The sequence below is a fragment of the Dipteris shenzhenensis genome, chromosome 19 (assembly GCF_047967505.1).
Source record: "Dipteris shenzhenensis isolate YYH24624 ecotype China chromosome 19, Dip_SZ_1.0, whole genome shotgun sequence".
In the NCBI taxonomy this organism is placed as follows: domain Eukaryota; kingdom Viridiplantae; phylum Streptophyta; class Polypodiopsida; order Gleicheniales; family Dipteridaceae; genus Dipteris; species Dipteris shenzhenensis.
Window position 1 is genome coordinate 2323655 of NC_141614.1, and position 9614 is coordinate 2333268.

The following is a 9614-nucleotide window of genomic DNA, read 5'->3' on the forward strand; positions in this document are numbered from 1 at the left end:
GATGAGAGGTTGTTCATTGGATACCTAATGCAATTATGAGTATGATTGGGTGTGATTGGCAATCACTCCTCTAGATTTTCATGGGCTACCGAGGGTGCACCAGACATCGTGTGCAATGCATCAGATGCTATGAGATGTGCACCACACTGGAGGTTGCAAGATGTGTGCACCTTACTGACCACTGGACGTTATCTTTCGGTGATCCGATTCCAAGGTGGATGAGCTGTTAAAAAGAAAAGAGAACTCTTCCTAGGGCCCCCACCTACGTATCCAGATTTGGTCATGTCATCGTCCACCATTGCACCACAGAACCCTGTTTCCTGTCGATGCACAGTGTGCATTGCGCCCTTCACATAGGACTGCCCCATCTCTTAGGATCGACTAACCCATGTCCAATTGTTGTTCACATGGAACCTCTCTCCACTTTGGTCTTCAAAGCTCTCATTTGAATATTTGCTACTACCACCAAGATCTACATCGAGAGCCATTTCAATTGGGCTTGTGCCCAAAGCTATGCCACGACCCCTACTCATTAAGGCCTCGCACTTGCCTCAATGGCCGGGTGTAGGTTGCGCACTTCAGCACCATCCACTTTCAGGGCTAGTTTTGGCAGGTGTCGTTACACACTCCTGAGTAGATTTTGATTTCCATGACCACCATCCTGTTGTCTTAATCAATCAGCACCCTTTGTGGGATCTAGGTCAGTGCATAGTTTTGCACTATAATCCAGCTTTTGGTTCATCCCACATCGCCAGGTCAACTTACCAAAAATGGCCCACTCGGAGCTCCCATTCCACACCGAGGTTCAACGGAGCAATCTCGACCACTTACCTATTTAAAGTTTGAGAATAGGTCGAGGGTGTGACACCCTCGATGCCTCCAATCAGTTGCTTTACTAAAACTACAAGGAGCTCTAGTTATCTTGCAAGAAACTTTGGAGGGAACCAGGTACTAGATGGCTCGATTAGTCTTTCGGCCCTATACCCAAGTTTGATGAGAGGTTTGCACATCAGTATTGCTACGATCCTCGACCAAAGTTTCCTTTGGGTTCGCCTTGCTCAAGCATAGCTCACCATCTTTTGGGTCCCATTAGGTACGCTTCCACTGGAGCCTTTCACAGAAGATCATGGTGGGTCAATGGCGCACCCCTCAAGGGGGATCCCACTTGTCAAGTTCCTTGCACCTTTGTGGGTTTGTTGCCCACTGACTTGCGTACATGCTTAGAGTGCTAGCATCCCGAGTGCGTAAGTGCGTAAAGCTTGCCCGAGGATGTGCACTTTGTTCCTCAGATCATGCGATGACATAGTCGGGCCTTCAAGAGCCTGCTCTTGTCCTGCCATGCCATCCCATACTGACCAACGCTTTGTGTCAAGCGACGGACCCAACTCGTGCTATTTTGCATCTGATTGGGGTGCACCTGCAGCCTCGATTTGCTTCCCTCCCATGATTTTCAAGCATTCTTTAACTCTCTTTTCAAAGTCCTTTTCAACTTTCCCTCATGGAACTTGTTCGTTATCAATCTCTCACTCATATTAAGCCTTGGGTGGAATAGCACAACTTGCCGATACTTCCTCACGGAATGACAGGGTCCGAGCTTGACGGGGCTCTCACCCTCTTCGGCGCCCCTTTCTAGGGGACCTAGGTTTGATCCATTGTAGAGGATGCCTCTCCAGATCATGATTTGCGTAGCAAGGCCATGCAATCTCAAGCTAGGATCTTTCTTGTTCGCTCACCGCTTATCGAAAAATCCTCATTAGTTTCTTCTCCTTCGTTAGTGATATGCTTAAACTCATTGGGTACCCTTGCCTGATCCGATGTCCGTGTCACGAATGTGGGTCTAGAGACCTGAGAGCTTGTTTTTGTCAACAATCATACTGTCGCTTGTTGCCGCATGGCAAACAGTCCCCCCCCTCCAAGGGATGAGCCACTCTCACAATGAGGCGCCACATAGTGCCACCGGTCCGTTTTAACCAACCGTGGCACTCGGATTGGGCACCTGCTCCGATGATGGTGCATGATGACGAGGGTCGCATGGACGGCTAGCTCTGCACCATCACCCACCCCTCCTACTTACAGTGAGAGGAGGGGATGGGGATGCGGTATGGTGTGGATGTGGACACTCGGGCAAGCATGTGCTTGGATGGGCCGTGGGTGGAAGTTGAGTTCTAAGACTCGATGATTCTCAGAATTCTGCAATTCATACTACGTATCATATTTCATTGTGTTCTTCATTATTGCAAGAGCCGAGATATCCATTGCTGAGAGTCATTGCTTCATGCATCATGTCCTCTTGGATGGAGGCTCAGTCCAATGCATTTCGTTGGTGCCTCACACTAGCGAGTGTGCGGAAGGTTTAGCAGTCAGTCCCATGTTGGGGGAATGGATCCCTCGCGGCGGTCCACAACTGAGTGTGGAGATAGAGAGCACCCTCCTCATCTTATGGCCATGGAGTTGATGGCCCCCCTAGGCCAATGCCTCACCCTCTTTCTACCAGCTCTGGTGGGGTTGAGGCATCTGACCATGCCCCTCTCGTCAACGTTCCATGGTTTGCGTCATTCCTTATGTACGTGTGTCAATGATCCTTTCACCTACAGAGACCTTGTTATGACTTCTCCTTCCTCTAAATGATAAGGCTTAAGGGGGGAGCTGTTGCTTGATTGTGTTCTTTCTTGGTCAATTCGACATCCTTCGTATTGATACCAGCGACATGGTCCCACTATCATCGCAATGGTCCAATACCGTTGCCAGCCTTGAGCAAACGTGGCTCACATGGCAGCTCAACATCAAGGTCTCATCCATCCGAGACACCGTAATCAGTCCCTCATTGCCTACTAGGCTACGTCCATCAACCTCTCACAACCCGCCCCGATAGGCATAAGTGAACGTCGATGTTTTGATCAATTGATGAAAGGCACAAGCGGAAGCTACTACCAAGCTCCGAGGGAGATGGCACAGAGATCCAACCACCCCACCACCCCTCACAACACATGAGACCCTCACCTATCCCTCAACAGATGTCACCCATCACATCAGTCGATGAGGGGCAGAATCTTCGCAATGCTTCTCGGACATGGCAAGCCAAAAAAATGCTCCCCCACCCCCGTCCTCCATGAGTGTATGCATGTGTAGGTGTATATGTGTCTATATGTATATGTGCATGGATGTATGTTATATGTAGATATACAAATACATAGATGTACATACATACATACATACATATGTACGTACGTACGTACGTGTGTGTGTGTGTGCGTGCGTTTGTTTTATATATTAATATATATATATCTTTATAGTAAACACACATGTGTGTGTGTGTGTGTGTGTGTATATATATATATATATATATATATATCTTTATAAACACACATGTATAAACGCACATGCATATATATATGTCCATAAACACACACACACACACACACACACACACACACACATATACAATACATATATGTCTCTATATATATATATTTATTTATATACATGTGTGTGTGCATGTGCACGCGTGCGTGTGTGTGTGCATGTATGTATGTATATAGGTATGGAGGTATGTATGTGTATGGAGATGGTTATGTATATGTGTATATGTATGTTTATGTGTATGTGTATGGGTATGGGTATGTGTACATGGGTGTCTGTATGGGAATGTGTATATGTGCATATGTGTGCACATGGTTATGTGTGCACTGTGTATGTATATGTACATTAATGCTCATCTGATGAACATGCGGTTTTGTTGCATGTTTATATGTAATTATGTATGTGCATGTGTGTGTGTGTGTGCATATGGTTATGTGTATATGTATATATAGGTTGATGTCTATGTGTGTACATTGTATATGTGCATATGTGTACACATGGTTAACGCATATGTATGTATGCACACACATGCACATGTACAGGCACACATATGCATATAAATAAATAAATCCATAGACATATTATATATATATGTATATATGTATGTATGTATGTATTTATATATGCATATGTATTTCTATGTATACATTGTATGACAAACATGCATGACACACAAACACCTATACACCTACACATGGATACACTCGTGGAGGCACGTCGATGCATACAATATATCTTATGTACATGTGCGAACGTATATCTCTGTATGACCTATGTACATAAATATGGATTTGTACATCCAATGTATAGGCTTGTAGTTGAACATGGATGTTGAAAGCAAATGTTCATGGGAAATATAGAAATTTCAAATTATCACACACACACAGAGGTGTGTATATATGAACACACCTATGCTTGGATGTGTACATGGTGCACATTTATGAATAGACACATACATTCCCATACAAATAGGGGCCAAATGACTGGAGGGCGGTGGGGGGCCAAGATGATGAGATGAGGGGTGGGGGCAAAACAATGAGATGGCCGGATGGTGGGCCAAATGGCTAGAGGGGGGTGGGGGGCCAAGACAACGAGAGAAGGGGTAGGGGGCCAAACAACGAGACGACGAGCAGGGGGGAACGATGAGACGATGGGTGGGGGGAGGGGGGGTGCAAATGACTACATGGGGATGGGGGGTCGAGACAACGAGATGAGCGGAGGGGGGCAGGCCAAATGACTAGAGGGGGTGGGGGGCTAAGACGATGGGATGGGAGGAAAAACGATGGGATGAGGGGTGGGGGGTGAATTGACTAGACAAGACTATCGAGGGGGGGGGGGGGGGCACAACTAGAAGGGGGTGGGAGGCAAAACGATGAGACGACAAGTGGGTGGGTGGGATGACAAAGAGTGGGAGGCAAAATGACTAGATGACGGGTGGGGGTGTAGAGTGGTAGGGGCTGAGATGATGAGACGAGGGGTGGGGGGGCGAAATGACGAGTCTATCGATGGGGGGAGGGCCAAACAACTAGAGGGGGGCCGAGACGATGAGATGAGGGGTGGGGGGCAAAATGATGAGATGACTTGCGGCGAGCCAATTGACTAGAGAGGGTGGGGACAGAGACGACAAGATGAGTAGGGGGAAACAATGAGATGACCAACGGGGTGGCCAAATGACTGGAGGGGGTGGGGGCTCAAGACGATGAGATTTGGGGTGGTGGGCAGCAAAATGATGAGACGATGTGCGGGGGGCCAAACTACTAGAGGGGGTTGGGGGTCCACCAAGATGATGAGACAAGGAGGGGCAACAACGAGACGACCAACAGGTGGCCAAATGACTAGAGGGGGAGCCAAGACAATGAAACGAGGGTTGGGGGGCCAAACAATGAGACGAAGGGTGGCGGGGTGGGATGATGAGACAACGCCCAAGGGGGGGGGTCAAACAATTAGAGAGGGGTGGGGGGGGAAGACAACGAGACAAGGGGTGGGGGTTGAACTGACGAGACGACCGACAGGGGTGCGGGGGGAAACATCTAGAGGGGGTGGGGGGCCGAGATGACGAGACAAGGGGTGGGGGGCAAAATGATGAGACGAGCGACCAAGGGAGAGGGGGCAAAACAACTAGAGGGGGGTGGGGGGATGAGACAACAAGATGAGGGGTGGGGGACAAAATGACAAGACAACCGACAGGGGGGCACCAAATGACTAGAGAGCGATGGCAGGGTGAGACGACAAGAATGGCAGAGAGGCAAAACAATGAGATGATGGGTAGGGGGGGCCAACCGACCAGAGAAGGGTGGGGGGACGAGACGATAAGACGTGTGGTGGGGGGGGAAATGATGAGCGGGGGTTGCCAAACGACTAGAGGGGGGTGGCGATCGAGATGATTAGATGAGGGCTGGGGGGTGAAACAATGAGATGATGTGCGGGAGGGAGGAGCAAACAACCAGAGGGGGGTGGGGTCTGAGACGATGAGATGAGGGTGGGGGGGTCGAGACAATGAGAAGAGGGATGGGGGGCGAGTGATCTACCATCCCAAAAAAAGAAAAATAAAAACAAAAGAGAGGAGGGTGCATGATAACTCTCGGGAGGTCACCTATCCCAGTTCTATTTTGGCCCAAGCATGCTTAACTTTGTGGTTTTGATGGGATCCGATGTAATAGCAATAGTATGACCGAACCACACAAACATATCACATGATGTAGCCCTTAAATAAAGATGAATTTCATCCAATATCTCAAGACCCCCTTTAGCGCCCTCCCTCCAAGGGGCAATCGGTCGAGGGGCGAACCTCCAAGGCCAATCATAAGATTTCCTCTCAACACCACCTTCCTTGACCTTCTAGAGCATGTCATTCATGCTCGTCGGCATGCACGTTGACTCTTCCAAGACATGCTCCTCGATACACCGATTCCAGCAGTCCATGGATGAAGGAAAGAGATGGCCATGACCAGTGGGTCATACCATACAAGAATACAAAGCCCCCTCTGTGCACGAGGCAAACTAGGGCACTAGCCAGGGAGAACCCCACCCATAGATACAGGCGGGGGGGGACAAATCAGTGTGGCGATGGGTTGAATCTTAGTGGATCCTAGTAGCAAGGCTACTTTGCCACTTACAATACAATACTCGGCCACATATTTAAATCATCTACAAAGGATTCATCTTCTTGATCATCTGGAATTGCCATACGGAGTCCTCAGGGTAGTCACTTCCATTTCCTTAGGGCAGGCTCTCGACACATGCTCTCGAGGATACACGAGCACCCCTACTATTGATTGGGTTGAAATCGAGGAGGTAGAGAGCCGCATCTACCAGGGACTCTGACTTAGAGGCATTCACTCATAATCCTACACATGGTAGCTTCGTGACTGGCTTTTCAACCAAGCATAATGACCAATTATGTGAATACACGGTTCCTCTCCCATTAAGTTGGATTACTATTGTAGCACTGCTCATTAGTAGGGTAAAACTAATCTGTCTCACAACAGTCTAAACCCAACTCATGTGCCCTATTGGTGGGTGAACAATCCAACACTTGGTGAATTCTACTTCGCAATGATAGAAAAAGCTGACATCCAAGTATAAAAAATCAATGTCGCTCTACTATGAGCACTTGGCTGCCACAAGCTAGTTATCCCTATTGTGACTTTTTTGATACATCTAACTTCAAGTTTCAAAACACTAAAGGATTGATAGGCCATGCTTTCATAGTTCGTATTCGTACTGAAAATCAAAATCAAATGAGCTTCTACCCTTTTGTTCCCCAACACGAGATTTCTATTCTCGTTGAGCTCATCTTAGGACATATGCGTTATCTTTAGTAGATGTGCCACCCCAACCAAACTCCCCACTTGACAATGTCTTCTGCATGGATCAACGCGCAAGCACACCTTAAGGCCAAAAGCTCAACAAGGTCTTCTTTCTCCGCTGATTCTTTCAAGCCTATTCCCTTAGTTTGGATTCACTAGATAATAGATATGGACATTGGGAATCTTGTTAATCCATTCATGTGCATCACTAATTAGATGATGAGGTATCTAGCTCCCTTAAGAGAGTTAAATTTACTTTCGCCTTTTACCGGCACTTGGTTGAATTTCTTCACTTTGACATTTAGAGCACTGGGCAAAAATCATGTTGTGTTAGAATCCACGAGGACCATCCCAATGCTTTGTTTTAATTAAATAGTCGAATTCCCCTTGTCTGTACACTAGGTTCTGAGACGGTTGTACACCACCTAGGGAGAGCTGTCATGAGGGGTGGCCTTTAATGCCCGTAGCCCAATCAACATGCGGGTGCTAACCCACACTGCTAAGGAAGCTCGGATAGAGACCCCCGACAACCTCTAGGGTCAGATCGCAAATCCCTAAACCCAGCCCTCAGAGCCAATCCTTTTCTCAAAGTTATGGATCTATTTTGCTGACTTCCCTTACCTACATTTCTCTATCGACTAGAGGTTGTTCACCTTGGAGACCTAATGCAATTATGAGTGTGACTGGGCACCATCAACAGCAATCGCTCCTTCAAATTTTTACAGGCCACTAGGGGTACACTGGACACCATGAGACATGTAGTGCTTTACTGACCACTTGACTCTATCTCTTGGTGATCCAATTCCACCAGGTTGGGCAGGCCATTAAAAAGAAAAGAGAAATCTTCTCGGGGCCCCCGTCGATGTCTCCAAATTTGGTCATGTCATCATTCATTGTCGTGTCCCGCCCATCTCTTAGGATCGACTAACCCATGTCCAATTGCTATTCACATGGAACGTTTCTCCACTTCAGTCTTCAAAGTTCTCATTTATGTATTTGCTACTACCACCAAGATCTACACTGGGGGGAATCTCACTTGAGCTCATGCTCGGAGTTGCGCCATGACCCCCGCACCCTCCTACTCTCAGGGCCTCACACTTGCCTCGATGGTCGAAACAATTTAGCACCATCCATTTTCGAGGCTAGTTGATTTTGCAAGATAGCAATTGACTATACTACATTGACATTAGGAGTGAGTCGGTCCTTGAATTATATACCAAATGCCCCAAGGAGCTTGTCATGGGAGAGTCCTTCAAGACAGTGGCATGAAGATTTATCCATAGAAATCAAGGATTTTGAATCATCCAATGAATCTGTCCATGAGCCAAGCCATGAGCACCTATGGGCATACATCGAGGCTAGAGACTAAGCGAGCATTGAAATAAGACCAAAAATCAAGAATACCTACCCGTGCAATGGAGATGGTGCAAGAATCATCTGCAAAAGAAACATGCCAAAATTGCACTAAGTATGATGATATGACTTGCCTCGATTGGTGGAAGAAGCATTTGATTGGTAGAAATCAGTGAGCCTGAGGTGCTATACTTGTTTGCTCCATAACTTGGTGATAGACTAGACAACATGAATATCAAGTTGAGCACCAAGTTATGTCCATAGTGATGACTATCAACATAGGGCAAGACAACATCTAGAGCATGGACCTGTTGGTCATGGGGATATACAAGATACAATTTTGAGACCTAATTGAGTTGCAATGGGATGACCACAACCAAGGGGCCCCGAGCTCATGATGACTGCAAAATCTGCATAGCTCATTAACGACAAGTTTCAGGGCTTCAAAGGGACTAAGGAGGAGGATCCCTATAGAGTCGCATGTGGAGCTTTCTACAGGTTTACCATATCAATTTAGCAATGACTAAGTAGGAGTACATGAACTACTTTCCCTGTACCTTGACCAAACAGGCAAGATTTTGTTCTCTGAATGCAGGCTTCATCAATGAATTAAGCATGCTACCTTGCATGCTTGGTTGATTATGGGATGCATGCAAGTGGTGGATTTGTGCTTCTCAAAAATTAAAAATCCAACCAAGATGTATGAGGAACTCCTAAACTGAACTATTGCCTTGGAGAAGAGTAGTCCAAGCAAAAGAAGAAAGATGAAGAAAGTGAAGAAGAAGACATGACATCCAAGAAGTATAAATTGAAGTCCAAGCTCAAGAAGGCCTTGCAAGAATTGGATATCCGATATAAACCCAATCCAAATAAAAATGGTGCAATAAGTGCTCTCAATAGGGACACAATGAAGATGATTGTTTGCACCAAATACTGCAAGTTTGTGCATGATGATTTTGAGTGTTTGTATGGCCAAAACCACACTATGATGTCAAAGATGGCACAAGATACTAGGCGGAAGGATGAGCAGCCACAAAGACTCAAGTAAGGCCGTGGCAAGGGAAAAGGCAAGAACACCACAAATTAGATGCT

General features: G+C 46.8%; 3 pseudogenes; all 3 read right to left on the reverse strand.

Annotated features, from left to right (window-relative positions):
• On the reverse strand, positions 1–1797 carry LOC147889918 (25S ribosomal RNA; annotated as a pseudogene).
• A 317-nt stretch (positions 1798–2114) lies between these two features.
• On the reverse strand, positions 2115–2267 carry LOC147889919 (5.8S ribosomal RNA; annotated as a pseudogene).
• A 4145-nt stretch (positions 2268–6412) lies between these two features.
• On the reverse strand, positions 6413–7805 carry LOC147889920 (25S ribosomal RNA; annotated as a pseudogene).
• Positions 7806–9614: the final 1809 nt, after the last annotated feature.